Here is a 16,659-nt window from a genome sequence, read left to right as displayed (position 1 = left end):
TATTCGTTGAAAGGGCAGCAAGATACAGTTAATATATACTAGCAGGAATTTGTGGAACACATATATCCTAAAGGTATTTGTGGGAGAAGGGTGACTTATTTAAATGGTAGCACTATCACATAATTTAAAATTTTAGGTCCCTGAAAGGGTGCAATGGAAGCAACCACACAATAGAGTAAATTAGCTGAAGTTGCCAGAACTGCCTCACACCTACTAAGGAAAGAAAAAAGACTTGTGCATGTTAAGTAGTTTTACTATTTATGGCTGGAGTATCCATCATCTGACTGTGTTCTTCATGAGGCCCTCCCTTTGCTAAAGTTCTAAGGAATTCATTACTGAAAAGAGCAATGGAATCACTCAGAACCTCAGGGGAGTCTGTCCTAGGTAGGCAAGGTTTGGTGGTTGGAGATGCTGCCATGGGATTGGGGTACTTATTGCCAAAGGAAATAAGATTATGGAATAGCAGAGGCCAGATGACTGTCTTTAATAATCAAGTGTAAGGTGAATACAATTACTGTGATGTGCACCAAGGCCATATTGGCAACCAAGGTGTTTTGGCCTGCAAACATCTGTACTGATGCATAACTGATCACAATGTGCGTAGTGGGGAGATAGGCAGCCAATGAGCCATTATTTCTTTACTGATAATGGCCCCCAAACATGATCGGGAATAGTGAGCAGAATGCTGATGTTAGCTGCCACCATGAAAACTCATGGTTCCATGTCAAGTTTCCAGACGTGAACTAGTTTTAAGACCCAGAGTCCATCTCATTAAGGGGAAGCCAAGTGTCCTTGAGGAAAGTCCTACAGTCACATATAGTATTTTCAAAACTGTTACTCAAATTCTTTTTCCAAACTGTTAATTTATCAGACTAACTGTACACTGAGAAAATAAAAATACTTAGATCTTTTGAGGGATATTATGCACAGGGTCTGAGCTAAACCCTGATACCTGGGACATAAAACACCATCAAGTCCTCATGGGCAGGTAGCCTCATGACACCCACCGTTATTGCACCAATGTTTCACCTAAATGTAGTTCACACCTATGGCCTCATAGAAATTTCCCCATGACTAATTGATGGAGAAAGACAAAACCCAGGTTTAGTTTGTGATTGAGTTTGCTAAATTAATTAGTACAAGCTGAAAAAGCCTGATGATATATATATATACCACATTTCTACTCAGGGGTGGCTCCAAGAGGTAATGAGGAGAAAGTCTCCCAATGGACAGAACTTTGGGTGGTGCACTTTAGACATCAACTTTGTATGGAGACAGAATTGATCCAAAATAGGGTTACACATGAACTCTTGGGTAGTGGAAAATAGCTTAGCTGAATGGTCAGTGGCCAAGAAAGAGGAATATTGGAAGGTGGGACAAAGAAGTCTTGGGAGAAGGAAAGTGGATGAATGTATAAGTGTTCATAAAATGTGTGGATCTTGGTTTCTAATAAACCAAGAAGGCCCAGGAAGGACAGGAAGGGTCAACAAGTGGGGGCCTGCCAACTTTTGTCCTTGATCACCTCAGTACTTGTACAATGGGCCAAAGGTATAGTTATAATACAGGAATGGAGTTATGCTTTGGTCCAATGGCATAGACTCCCTCTCACCAAGATTGACATAGCTGTTGTTGCAGCTTAGTGTCCAAGTTGTAAAAAGCAGAGTGCAATACCAAAGCCTTGATGTAGAACCATCCTTCAGAGACTAACCAGCCTCTTGGCAGTAAGTTAATTACATCAGACATTTTTTAGTCTGGAGAAGCCTCTAATTTCTTCCTGCTTGTATTAACACTTATTCTAGATATTAGTTAACCTTCCCTTCCCACAGTGCCTCCTATCTAAGGACTGATAGAATACCTAATTTATAAATTTAGGGATCCTGCATATTGTTACCTTGTATCAAAGGACCCACTTTAGGGCAAAGAGCTGAGACAATGGCCACATGACCATGGGGTCCCTTGTTCCTACACTATACCACTCACATGGAAGCTTCTGGTCTGACAGAATGTAAAAATGGTGCAAATGGGTGATATGCCAGCTTGATTATCACACCCTCAGTGAACATCTTCCATGGAGCAGACTATACAATGAAGCAATGGCCATTATATGATGCTCTGTCCACATTAGCCAGAATACCAGGGCCTTAGTAACCATAGGAACAAAGTTGAATTAGATCTTCTCATCACCATTCCTAGTGACATGTTTGGGAAACTTGTGCTTTCCATATCTGACACTTCAGACTCTGGGGAATTAGAGATTGGAGGACTTTGGGATAAGCTAGGGAGAATGCTCCCATCAGCTAATGGTGTGACATTTCCACCAATTATGAGGGTTCTTTATCATGAGTAACCAGAGATGCTTCTACATAATGGGAGCATGAAGATGAATATCTGGAAGCTAGGTGGGTTCCCTGAGGACCTTTTGCTTCCATGTTTAGTGAGTGTAGTAAATGGGCAATTGCAGCAACCAAATCCTGACAGGAGCTAGGTCACTGGGCCTTAAATTCCTCCTTTCACTGGTCTGGACTGATGAGTTATTTAGGAATGTAAATAACCAATAATTCTTATTTTATAAAAATCAATTTCAAGTATGGAAAGAGATACAGGACATTTTATGAAACAAAATGAGACCGACAGAAATAAAAAAGTAAACTATAATAAAAAAATCATACTTGTGGCCTCCAGCTGGCTTGGCTATTAGGCAGCCAGTAGTGTCCTCCTATGAGAAAAGGAGTGGGGCTGGGGTCAGGGCAGCTCTCATCTACACTCCCCTGTGCACTTGTATACTTGGAGCCCATAGGACAACATGGCAACAAAACAACCTGATATCAGCTAAGAAACAGAAACAAGAGTCAGTGAATCTGAAGAGAAATTGGATGTTCCCATTGGCTCCATAAGCACCTATGGACTATGGCATGAAAAGTAAAATGGGTCAATGATATTGAGAAGTCAGTGCTCATAAAGAACTTTGAAAAGAGTGGATGGGCCCAAGTGACAGAAAATATGGACTGGATTTTTTACTGGGGGAGGTGCAAACAATCTGAAATGTTTTAGGGTCAAAACTGTGTACTGAAAAAAAAGACAATCTCCTCAACAAATGGTATTGGGAAAACTGGACAGCTACATGCAAAAGAATGAAACTGGACCACTTTCTTACACCATACACAAAACCAAATTCATAATGGATTAAAGACCTAAAGATCTAAATGTGAGACCTGAAACCATAAAAATTCTAGAGAACACAGGCAGTAACCTCTTTGACATTGGCCGTAGCAGCTTCTTATTAGATATGTCTTCTGAGTCAGGGAAACAAAAGCAAAAATAAACTATTGGGAGTTCATCAAAATAAAAAGCTTCTGCACAGTGAAGGAAACAATCAACAAAGCTAAAAGGCAGCCTATGGAATGGGAGAAGATATTTGCAAATAACATAAAGGGTTAGTATCCAAAATCTATGAAGAATTTATCAAACTCAAAATCCAAACAAATAATCCAGTTAAAAAATGGGCAGAAGATATGAATAGACATTTTCCAAAGAAGACATCCAGATGGCTAGGAGATACATGAAAAGATGCTCAACATCACTCATTACCAGGGAAATACAAATCAAAACTACAGTGAGATATCACCTCACACCTGTCAGAATGGCTAAAATTAACAGGAAACAACAGGTGTTGGAAAGAATGTGGAGAAAGGGGAATCCTTTTGCACTGTTGATGGGAATGCAAACTGGTGCAGCTACTCTGGAAAACATGGAGTTCATCAAAAAGTTAAAAATAGAACTATGATCCAGCAACTGTGCTACTAGGTATTTACCCAAAAGGATACAAAAATACTGATTCAAACATGCACCCTGATGTTTATAGAAGCATTATCAAAAATAGCCAAATTATGGAAAGATCCCCTTTGTCCATTGTCCTGATGAATGGACAAAGATGTGGTACACACACACACACACACACACACACACAATGGAACATCAGCCACAAAAAAGAATGAAATCTTGCCATTTGCAACTATGTGGATGAAGTTAGAGAGTATTATGCTAAGTGAAATAAGTCAGTCAGAAAAAGACAAATATTATATAATTTCATTCATATGTGAAATTTAAAAAACAAGGCAGACAAACCTAGGGGGAAAAAAGAGAGAGAGGCAAAACAGGAAACAAATCCTTTTTTTAATAAAGTTTATTTATTTTGAGAAAGAGAGAGATGAGGAGGAGGGGCAGAGAAAGTGGTAGAGAAAGAATCCCACCCAGGCCCTGCACTGCCAGTGAGGAGCCTGATGTAGGGCTTAAACTCACGAACCATGAGATAATGACCTGAGTTGAAATCAATAGTTGGACACTTAACTGCCTGAGCTACCCAGGCACCCCAACAGACTTTTTTTAAGAAGAAAAGATTTTTTTAATGTTTATTCATTTTTGAGAGAGAGAGAGAGAGACAGAGTATAAGTGAGGGAAGGGCAGAGAGAGAGGGAGATACAGAATCCGAAGCAGGCTCCAGGCTCCAAGCTGTCAGCACAGAGCTGAACGTGGGGCTCGAACCCACGAACCGTGAGATCATGACTTGAGCTAAAGATCATGACTTGAGCTAAAACTGTATGCTCAACTGACTGAGTCACCCAGGCGCCACCCAATAGACTTTTAACTATAGAGAACAAACTGAGGGTTGCTGGAGGGGAGGTGGGTGGGAGGATGGGCTAAATGGGTGATGGGCATTAAAGAGGGTACTTGTTGTGATGAGCACTGGGTGTTATATGTAAGTGATGAGTCACTAAATTCTATACCTGAAATTAATATTACGCTGTACGTTAACTAACTGGAATTTAAATAAAAACTTGAAAAACACACACAAAAGAAATCCTGCATATTGGTTCTCTGATGATCAAATAGGCAAACCACTTTTCATATTTGCCACATTTTCCAAACCACTATGAACTGACCCAGAAAAATCTGATGAAGGATGTTAAAAGATATAAGACATAAACAAGAATAAAATATTGCCATTGAGACAACATGGATGAAATGAGGGCATTATGCTAAATGAAATAAGTCAAAAATGAAAAGATAAATATTGTAACATCTCACTTATATATGGAATCCAAAAAAGTACACAAAAAGACAAATGAAACAAGAATAACAGCAACAAAATGAACAAAAAAGAGAATAGATTGGTGGTTGCCTGAGGCTAGGGATGGGGGATGGGCAAAATGGGTGAAGGGGGTCAAAAGGTACAATACGTGAACAAATCATAGGGATGTAACATACAGCCTGGTGACTACAGTTAATAATACTGTACTGCATATTTGAAAGTAGCCAGGAGAATGGGTCTTAAAAGTTCTTATCACGAGAAAAAAAATTTTGTGTGGTGACGGATGTTAATCGGACTTACGATAATGATCATTTTGCAGTATATACAAACACTGAATCATTATGTTGTACATCTGAAATTAATATAACGTTATGTGAGTTATCCCTCAATAAAAAAAAAAGAAAATGAAATTGATGACCAAAGGATTCACTGGGAAGAGTGCAGGATAGTGGGGCTAAAGGATGGTAGTAGCAAGGAGGTGTCCTGGGGTGCCTGGGTGGCTTGGTGGAGTGTCGGGCTCTTAGTTTTGGCTCAGGTCACGGTCTTGCAATTTGTGGGTTCTGGCACCATGTCAGGCTCTGTGTTAGCAGCGTGGAGCCTGCTTGCGATTCCCTCTCTCTCCCTCTCTCTCTGCCCCTCCCCTGCTTGCGTGTGCACACAGTCTCTCTCAAAATAAATAAATAAAACTTAGGAAAAAAAGTTAAAATAGAAGGTGTTTTCAGAGAGAAAGGACAGGGCAGGATTATACAGTGTGCCCTTTGGTAGACTTTGTTTAATGAGATGATGAGACTGGGTGATTTGACATTCTAGAAGACATTCACCCATCAGATGTTCACCCACTACGTGCAGGGTATTGGCCTAGCCTGTGCCTTTGGTTCAGTACGCAGTTTGTGCATTGAATAAAGGTTGGGTTGGAGTGGTGGTCTAAAATCTAGGCCAATCCCTACTTGCCAACGGTGAACTTTTGGGAGTGATAACTGCCCACAGGAGCCCCTGTTTAATGTTCACACAAAGATTGTAGCGGTTCTCCTGGAAGCCCAGAGTTTCTTGAGAATGGTCATGTACAGCTCTTACTCTCAGGGCACTTTTAGGGTAAATCCACACATTTCCCTTGAGTGGGGACAGAATGTGTGACTTCTGGAATATGGTGAAGGTAAGGGATGTCACTTCCTTGATTAGGTAATGTTAAAAGCAAAGTGAAGGGATTTTGCAGAGGTAATTAAGATCCTAAGTCACTTGATTTTGAATTGGTCAAAAGGAGGGTTATACTGGGAGGGCCTGACTTAATCAGCCATTAAAAAAGGGACTTGACCCTTTTGTGCAGAGAGATGCTCTCCTGCTGGCATTCAGGAAGTAAAGTGTCATGTTGTGACTGCCTATAGAGGGCCATGTGGCAGGGACATACAGGTGGCCTCCGAGAGCTGAGGGCAGCTACCAGCGAGTAAGAAGCTGAGGCCCTCAGTTGTGAAGTTGCAAGGAAATGAGTTCTCCCCCAAAATTTGACTGAGTTTGGAAGAGGACTTTCATCCAGTAGAATCTCCAGGTGAGAAGGCAGCCTGGCCAACATTACAAGTGCAGTGGAGGACTAGCTCAGTTGCAACTCTTGACCCACAGAAACTGCCATAGCGTAATTATGATACAATAAATGTATTGTGTTAAGCAGCTGAGTTTGTGGTAATATGTTTTTTAAAAAGTTTATGTATTTATTTTGAGAGAGAGAGATAGAGAGTAGGGGAGGGGCAGAGAGAGAGGGAGAGAGAAAGAATCCCAAGCACACTCCGCACTGTCAGCATAGAGCCTGACATGGGGCTCGAACCCATGAACTGTGAGATCATGACCTGAGCCAAAACCGAGTTCGACATTCAACCGACTGAGCCACACAGGTGTCCCTGAGGTAATATTTTTTTACAGCAAGAGAAAACTAAACAGGTCGTGGCAGGAGAGGCAAAATTCTGGGGATGGCAGTGCTGATGACTGCTTTCTGGTGAGGATAGAATTGCTGATTAGTCCTGGAAATTGTTTTGGAAGCTTAATCACCTTAACCTGATTTTTGCAGTTAAGTACCAGCTACTGAATGCTAATAGATTTCATTTCTGCTTCAACTAACCAGAGAGGATTCTGTAATTTCACTAAAACCATTAACTGCTACAGCTTGCAAGAAGGTATCAATTCTCCTTGTGACTCAATTTCAAAACCCCTTATTGCTTCTAAATGTATTAATGCACTCAAATCCCAGAATGGTCTCAGTTTGGGGAGTGGGAAAATTACAAAGTGCAAAATGAAAGAAGAGGGCTTATAGTCGAAGTAAGATTTTGCTAATTTATATTGGGGAAAACTGGGGAATATACGTGGAAGTAGACTCTGATGGTTGGACCAGGGAGGGAGTAAGATAAGTTAAATCAGGCTGTGATAATTGATATGGTGCCTTCACCCAGGATTCTTTACTAAGCAAAAGTATATATATTTTTTAAATTGTATGGTTGTTGAAGAAAACTGTTCCTGGCAGGTCTGGATATAGGCATGGAGAACTTCATTTCTAACCTTTGGATCTTATCTTTTAGATTTGTCCATGATCACCCCCATTGTAGGACCATCATAACCTCTAAGCTTTTAAATACTGAAAACATATAATTTTCCCTAGTGATTCTGGTACATGATGTCTATTATACTTTTAGGGAAATCAGAAAGCAACATTAAGGGGATAAAAGTAAACCTTGGGGTAGTATGCTGATTCTGTGGCAGAAGGTGCCAAGATTGAGTAAAAGTGTAGATAATCGAGAAAGTGAGAGATTCTCAGTGATGGTATCACATTGTCACAAATGTATATACAGAAGACAGTTAATGCATGAATAGAGGGCATTGCCATTACCAGCTTGTAGCCAAATGCTGGGCAAATTCACCCTTTGCCTGGTTTTAATTACATGCTAAATGGGACATAAGCATTGCCTGTACTCTCTTCTATAGTAATTATTAAGCAGTACTTGAGTACTAGAGGATAGTGAACCTCAGCCCTTACTAAGAAAACTGTAGAAGGGTGTCTCTTCTAATTCTTTCTATAGTATTCCTATATGGCTTATAAAAAACACTTCACAGCTGACTGCTGACTACCACATTTTAAAAGCACTTCCATCGATAGCCTTTGCTATGCCAGACATGAGGACAACATTTCAAGCATTCAGCAGGTTAAAGGTGACTGGTTAGCTAAAGGTGACTAGGCTTTTGTATCTCATTTTGGAAAGCCAGTCAAGTATACAGTTTATCTTCATGTGAAATGGACTCCATTATGCAATTACTGTCCTCCTGTAAGGGTAACTGAATGCTGCAGCATACTATCACAACCTGATAGGATGAGATTTAAATACGATCAGTTTCAAAATAAGTTGATTCATTACATTGATAATATGATGATTTCCTCTTTGGAAGAGGAAGCCAAGGGCATTTGTAAATTATAATGTGCAGAAGTAGTCAAGGATGGCTGATTTAGGGTCAAGGCCAATCAGGCAAATATCCAGGAATATCCCAGGTTGAGGCCTTTAGGGACATTTCACAAATAGTAAAGAACAAATTACTGTCCCTTCTGGGTCCCACTAATGAGAAAAAGATACGAAGTCTTGTGGAGCTATATATATTCTGGTGGACACGTATACTGAATTTGAGTATCCTGTCCTCTGTAATATAGAGTGACTAGGGGAAAAAAAAAGACTAAATTCAAACGAGCTGGAACAAAGGAAGTCTTTGAGGATATGTAAAGGGCACCTCTGGGACTATCTAATCCTAACAGACCAAGGGTTTTATATGTGTATACCAGTAAAACTCAGAGACTGCAGTTATTAGAAGTCTAATTCTGACGCTAAATGGCAGGTACTGGTATTTTGAATTAGAAGATTATGCTGTAACTTAGTATAAACCATTTGAAATATAAGTACTAGTGTGCTCTTAAGCTCTGGTGGCAACAGGTCATATGGCTGAAGGACAAACTTACCAAGATATATATTTTGATGTGAGTGATGTGAGAAAGACATTCAAATAAAGAAAGGGATGTACAACACAGTTCCTTGGAAAATGTAAACGTTATACTTACAAATATGTTGAAATGGAGTAAGTGCATCATATTCACGAGCAGGTAGCCTTTCTCTACCTCTAGGATCAATGATAGAACATCGTCTCCTGTTTGTGAGTGGTCTGAATTGTATGACTCTTGCCACTGACATGTAATAGGCTGCTTGCTCCACCAGTGGGAGCTCCTATACTGAAAAAGACTTCTTATGGGAGTCTGCTGCTCTTTGCCCAGCTGCTAAATTGCTATTAGCCCAGCTATTTCCCTAGTTGAAAAAGGCAAAGGTACGTTTTAACAATATTTGTTCGCTCAGTACATGAGCATAGAATGTCTTTCCATTTCTTTGTGTTGTCTTCACTTTCTTTCATCAGTGTTTTACAGTTTTCAGAATACAGGTCAAAGGACCTCTTTGGTTAATTCTATTCCTAGGTATTTTGTTATTTTTGGTGCACTTGTAAATGAGGTTGTTTTAATTTCTCTTTCTGCTGCTTCATTATTATTGTATAGAAATGCAACAGATTTCTGTACATTGATTTTGTATCCTGCGACTTTACTGAATTCATTTACCAGTTCTAGTAGTTTTTTTTGGTGGAGTCTTTGGGGTTTTCTGCATATAGTATCATATCATCTGCAAATAGTGAAAGTTTTACTTCTTCTTTACCAATTTGGATGCCTTTTATTTCTTTTTGTTGTCTCATTTCTGTGGCTAGGACTTCCCATGCTATGTTGAATATAAATGGTGAAAGTAGGCATTCCCTATGATCCAGTAATCACACTACTGGGTATTTACCCCCAAAATACAAAAACACTAATTCAAAGGGATACATGAACCCCTATGTTTACTGCAACATTATTTACCATAACCAAACCATGAAGCAGCCCAAGTATCCATCGATAGATGAATGGATAAAGAAGATGTGGTTACACACACACACACACACACACACACACACACACACATATATATAATGGAATATTATTCAGCCATTAAAAAGAATGGAATCTTTCCATTTGCAGCAACATGGATATGAGCTAGAGAGTATAATGCTAAGTGAAATAAGTCAGGGAAACAAATACCATATGATTTCACTCATATGTGGAATTTAAGAAACAAAACAAATGAGCAAAGGAAAAAAAAGAGAGACAAAGCTAGAAACAGGCTTTTAACTATAGAGAACAAACAGGTGGTTACCAAAAGGAAGGTTCGTGGGAGGTGGGTGAAATAGATGATGGAAATTAAAGAGTACACTTATCATGATGAGCACTGAATAGTGTATAGAATTGTTGAATCACTGTATTGCACTCCTGAAACTAATGTAACAGTGTATATTAACTATTCTAGAATTAAAATAAATTTAAAAAAGAAAGAAAAAGGTAAAGGTAATTCTGTACAATGGGATAAACTGAAAGCAGTGCATAGAGCAATATAAAAAGAACTGAATATTGCTCTAGATCACAGTCCTGACATAAAATGCTATATAAAAATTGTGGGTATCACAAGCTCTTCGTCCATAGCCAATGGTCCAAGGGTATAGCTAATAAATGTTTAATGGATGAACAATAAAGAGTACCATCTGTAAAGAACACAACTGTGGAAGGCCTGTGGAATTTCAGAAAGAAAATTAAAGTAGATCATATTGATGCTCACCAAAAGAACCCAATTTTTCTTTCAGAGGAGAATTGGAATGCCAAGATGAAGCCTTTGTCCGCTGCCTGCAGGTAGTCACTTGGATACATGAAATGAGGCATGGTCATGTCCAAGTCATACAACAATGAGTTTACAAGAACATATTCCACTGTCATCCAGCAGAGTCACTAATGTGGAAGTTACAAATATAATTTACTAAATGTTAACAACAGATAAACTATCTGAAATTGGCCTTGGGAAAATCCCCAATAACAAGACTGACTCAAAGCTGACAGGTGAATGACACAAGGTCACTGCTAATATTTCTGAAGAATTCAAAAGGATTTTTAACAAAAATAACTATTTCTTACTCTTTAACAGAAATAGCAGCTAAAACACCATTAAGGTCATGGAAATAGGCATTTTAGGTCAATTTGGAGCCATAACCTACACCTCATTGGATCAAGGAACACATTTGAATATGACTCTTATACAAAAATGGGTCAAAAGAACACTTAACACCTATGGAGTAGTGACTTAATTGAACAACTAGAATGGGAAATTTAAATATTTTTGTTAAAGACATGGTAAGATCATAAAGAGATTCCTAGCTCAATTGGGTGAATGTATGCCTCACAAGAAAATGAAGAGTGGTAAATGTAGAACCCTTTTAAAGAGATTTCTGCACATTGGAAAGTTTTTTGTTGTTGTTGTTGTTGTTGTTATCAGCTCCAACGTCCCAGGCCCTGGACTACATTTGCATGTTTGAGGTAAAGGGGACGTAGCTTCTCAAAATAATCTATTCTTTTGAATTAGACTGTATTTATTCCTAAGGCATGTCTTGGTTGAATATTGATCTTGCCTCACGCATCCAAAGTAGAATCAATTATAAGTGCCACCCTATAATAATCTTATGATGATTTACCTCCCCAACTCTCACATCTCTCTCTGGGAATGGATAAAGGAGAGGTTTTGACGAGGTTCCTATTGCCGCCTTATAAGCTTTTTTTTTTTTTTTAATCATTTATAAGATGCAGCATCTTCCACCCTTTTATTCTCAACTTTCTGTACCTGATATTTAATGTGCAACTCTTTTAGATAGCATTTAGTTGCTACCTCTCTTTTAGTCAGAGAATTTAGTCCATTTACATTTATCATAATTACTCATGTAATTGAATTTAACTTCCTACCTCACCACTGTCACACCTACTCTATATTCCTTTTTCTCTCCTTTCTTGCCTTCTTTTGGATTACCCACCCCCCCCTTTTATTTTATCACTCCATTATTTCCTTTCTATTAGGAGGCAATCTTCTGGTCTTGTTTTAGTTGTTACCCTGGATGTTACCAAATGTATCCTATAAATTAGTACTTTTACCACTTCCTGGACAATATAAGGATCATTGCACAGTTTTAACATGTTTTACCCCTCTCCGACTTTTTGTGCTGTTATTGAAATGTATTTTGATTATATGTGTGTGTGTACATGTACATATATGTATGTATGTGTATAATCCTCAAGACATTGTTGCTATACAGTTCAATAGTCATGCAAACTTACTCACATGTTCAAACTTTCAGTAGGTCTTAATCCACTCCTCTATTTCAATGTTTCCATTTAGGAACAGATTGCCTCTATAAAAGGAAATCCGTTCAGTATTTCTGTTGTAAATGTATACTGGTGCTGTCTTTAGCTGTCATTTGTCTGAAAATATTTCCCTTTCAATTATTTTTAAAAGGCAGACTTTTAATAACTGTTTTTATTACCAGGTTAAGTGATGAAGTTACAAAATAATTAGAAATTTCTGAGAGTTTTATTGTTTTAAAAAAAGGCCTCATTCATTACATACATAATGTCTAGTATTTCATTGGTATACCACTGTTCAAAAGGTCCTGGCCAAAAAAGTCCCAAACAAAACACTCAATCCAATGTTTTAAGTCCTACTTTGTTAATTAAGCTTGTGTGCATATGAAGCCCCCTAAAAGAAAAGAGAACAAAATCAAGTAATGCTTAAATTGTTAGCCAGATTCTAGACAGGGAGACCGAGTAGATTTTTTCTGGGTTACTCCACTTGAATTATTGTTCAATTACTCAGCGATGGATCCCTAAAGAAATGAAAAATTAACATGGTAAGCAGGTCACTGCATTATTTGGACTATATGTCATAATTATATTTAGCAAATTCAGATAGCCACAATAAAAATAGCCTCCATCATCTGTAGTTTTGAAGATAATAATTCTCCATCTGGCTTTTTATTTTTGCTGGACAATACACAACTGATGAGCTATAAGTAATGCTGTTTTATATCATAAAATACTAGATTTTTTAATTTATGTTTGTAAGCACTTACTGTTTGAGTCAAAGTTAGGCTTGTTAAATGATTAAAGGCAATTTTATTACAGCAGCATGTACTTATGTCTTCCTAAGAGAATAAAATGCATAGAAGAAACAGCTTTTATTTTTGTTTGTAACCTATAAAATCGAGCTATTTTGCTGATGTGAAATAATAATAACTAATTTTAGGACAATACTACCTTCTGAAAATGCCACACGCCCACTTTTTAAATGCATCAAAATTATAGCATGTTCCATCTCAGACTTGGCCAGAGTAAAATTAGGCAAACAACTGATTGCTCAGCTGAAACAAAAGGTAATTAACATGTTGGGAACAAACTGTGAGCTGGGAGCATATAGCTAGATGAAAAGGCTTTTGATTTAAAGGCAAATTATCCCAAGTGGCCCTCTGGCACAGGCAATTTCTACTTTCACACTCATCAATGTGTCTGTGATCTCTCACCCTTAATTTCTTCCTTTTTAAAGGGCTGATTTGGACTGACTTATCTTTTTTTCCTACTTATAATATGTAATGCATTAACTTAATTACACATCTCTGTTTAAAATTACATTTTTTTAACATTTATTTTATTTTTGAGACAGAGAGAGACAGAGCATGAACGGGGGAGGGGCAGAGAGAGAGAGGGAGACACAGAATCCGAAGCAGGCTCCAGGGTCTGAGCTGTCAGTACAGAGCCCGACGTGGGGCTCAAACTCACAGACCGCGAGATCATGACCTGAGCCGAAGCTGGATGCTCAACCGACTGAGCCACCCAGGTGCCCCTAAAATAACATTTTTAAAAGAATAGATTTATTTTAGAATATTGCTCTTTTCCATTCTTCCATCTCATGAAGCAATTTGCTCACTTCTCCGTATTTCCCTTCCACACAATTTACATGTATCTTCTATCATCACTTAGCTTCTTGTGATTTGGACTGACTTATTAAGAATGATGTCCTTAAGAGAAAAATCTTTTTGTGGTTATATGTAAACATGTGATAGGTTTGCAGAAGTTACAGTTAAAGAGGGTAGTGAAGTAGTCAGCTATGTTCCATTTATTTGAAGGTCAAACCAGTTACACCCTCAGGACTTTCTCAATGGTGCTGAGATAGGCAGCTGTTTCCAGGTTCAATCCCAGGTTATACTTTGCAGCTGCGTACATGATTTGCCTGGCAGAAAACTCCCCAGTGTAAGGTAAACCAGAATGTACAATGTCTTTTCTCAGATACTCTGTTTTGGAACCCTGCTGTGGATATAATAGGAAAAGTTTGATGGTGCTTTCTACATTTTCTTTCTAAACTATCTTGAATAGACATGAGAAAGCAGTAGCTAGAATCTCTTTCATATTTAAGGTCAAAGAGCCATAGCTGACTACACACACACACACACACAAGCTTACTCCGTATTCAGCATGGAGCCTGGTGAGGGACTCGGTTTCACAAGCCTGGGATCACGACCTGAGCTGAAATCAAGAGTCAGATGGGTGAACGAACTGAGCCATCCAGGTGCCCCCTGATTTACATTCTTTAGTCACTCAAAGTAAGATACTGTCACTCCTTCAACATTCAAGTATAAATCAGGAATGACCGTAATGTTCCTCTTCAGAAAAATCTTATAAGCTTCTGGAGTTGTTGGTTCATTGGAAGCATCAGCAATGATCTTGGCTTTCATTCTGGGTGCACTGGACTTGGTTACCTGCTTTTCATTGGCAGTAGGAATAAGTATGCCAGTTTGCTGGCAAGATACTTCCTTCCTAGGGCTTTGCCTTGGAGAAACCCAGAATTGATTCACATTGCAACTTTATTTTTTTTTTTAAAATTAAGTTTATTTATTTATTTTGAGAGAGAGGGAGAGAGAATCCCAAGCAGGCTCCACACTGCCAGCACTGCCAGCACAGAGCCTGATGTGAGGCTTGAACTCACAAACCGTGAGATCATGTCCTGAGCAGAAACCAAGAGTCCTACGCTTAACTGACTGAGCCACCCAGGTGCTCCGATTCATGTTGCAATTTCAAAGTCTTCTAGTTCCTTTTGGTCAATGCCATCTGAATTCCATATTCTCCCATTAGATTCACCAACACCGACACATTTAGCAAAATAATGTAACTATAGAGTGCAAAATTGCCAAAGCCCTAAATAAGAAATGTTTTCTTTCCAAACCCTGGTGTCATTCCAAAAATGCTCATGAAAGAAGCTTCACTGAGGAAGTTTTCAATCCCATGTAAAACACTGGCCAGTAGCGGAGATGTCGGCGGATGAGACCCCAACTGATGGATTTACCAGGATAGCAGGCATGTGCGTTAATTTGCATGCGCTATGCAAGCCCTGTGATGCTGGCATAGGTGTCATCAATCTAGGACATCTCTCACTCACATTGCCTATTTCTGAAGAAAGCACATCAATTCCAGGACGAATAAAGCCCTGTTTTGTTAGTTCCACGGTGAACCCCCTTGTGATCTTTCCCCACTTCCTTACTGGTGTAGTTTTGGGGATTAATCTTAACACCAGCGTTAGCATCTCCAAATGGCACATCAACCACAGCACATTTAGACGTCATAAGGGAAGCCAAAACTTATCTTCCCTAGATCCACATCTTGGTTGTAACGGGAGCGTGCAGTGCCGGCTGTGCTGGCCCCATAGCCCCAGATGACCTCTGGGGAGCCGTTGTCTTTCGGGATGGGGACCAGCAGGCTGAGCACATGGTTGCAGGGCTTCATGATTCGCAGGATGCCACGCACCCGGGGTGCAGCTTCTTCTCCTCACTCCTCTGGTTCTGGATGTGTGCCGCCAGCCCGTCCTCCGGGATGCCGGCCTCACGGTCGGTCGTAGAGGCTTTTCACCACCTTGAAGAGGTAGAAGCTGTCCTCACAGCCCGCTGCCTCCATGCTGTCACGTGGCCGGGTGGCTGTGCAGGCCCGCGCAGCTGCCGCGTTTCTTGGTAGGGCGACACGAGCTCTTGGAGGCCGGGGGGCGGGGTTGGGGGGGAGTGGCCTTTTAAACTTCCCGCCTTCCCAGCAGTCTCCTTCCCTCGCACCGCCCACCGCCTGAGTGGGAGGAGTCGGCTGCACCTGATGGTCCTTTGAGAGGCAGGCCCGCCCTGACCAAAAAATGGAGGCCGTTAACCCAGGTGCCTTTCTTTCCCCACCCTTGGGTCGTCCCTGAATGGAGGTGGGGGGGTCTGCATGCTTAAGGAATTCAGCCCGCACCGTAGAGTTCTGGGCGCTCAGGCCTGGGCGCGCCCTGGGGCTGCGAGCGCTGGAGGTGGACCTGAGGCTGTGCGGGCAGGGGATTCTGAGGGCCCAGAGTTCTGTTTGGAGCCTGAGTTCCACAGTGTGCTGGCTGCGGGACTCTGCAGGACCCTCACCCTGTGGAGGGTGACGGGTGGGAAGGAAGCCAAACAGGAACCCCTAAGTCCAGGCCCCGGGCCACAGTTGCCTGGGTCTAAAGGTGGTGCTGTTTAAAGGTATTTGTCCTTGGTCTCCGTCTGTTTTGAGAATTTTCTTTGTCTTGGGTTTTCAGTAGTTTATTATGCAGTGCTGAGGTGTGGTTTCT

At 40.1% G+C, this 16,659-nt stretch overlaps 1 pseudogene; it reads right to left on the bottom strand.

Annotated features, from left to right (window-relative positions):
• Positions 1-14,183: 14,183 nt before the first annotated feature.
• LOC125919842 (glutamate dehydrogenase 1, mitochondrial-like) lies at positions 14,184-16,291 on the bottom strand (annotated as a pseudogene).
• Between the last annotated feature and the right edge of the window lie 368 nt (positions 16,292-16,659).

Source organism: Panthera uncia, chromosome B4 (genome assembly GCF_023721935.1).
Source record: "Panthera uncia isolate 11264 chromosome B4, Puncia_PCG_1.0, whole genome shotgun sequence".
Taxonomy (NCBI): domain Eukaryota; kingdom Metazoa; phylum Chordata; class Mammalia; order Carnivora; family Felidae; genus Panthera; species Panthera uncia.
Note: the sequence above shows the minus strand (reverse complement) of the source record. Positions and strands in the feature narration are given on the sequence as shown.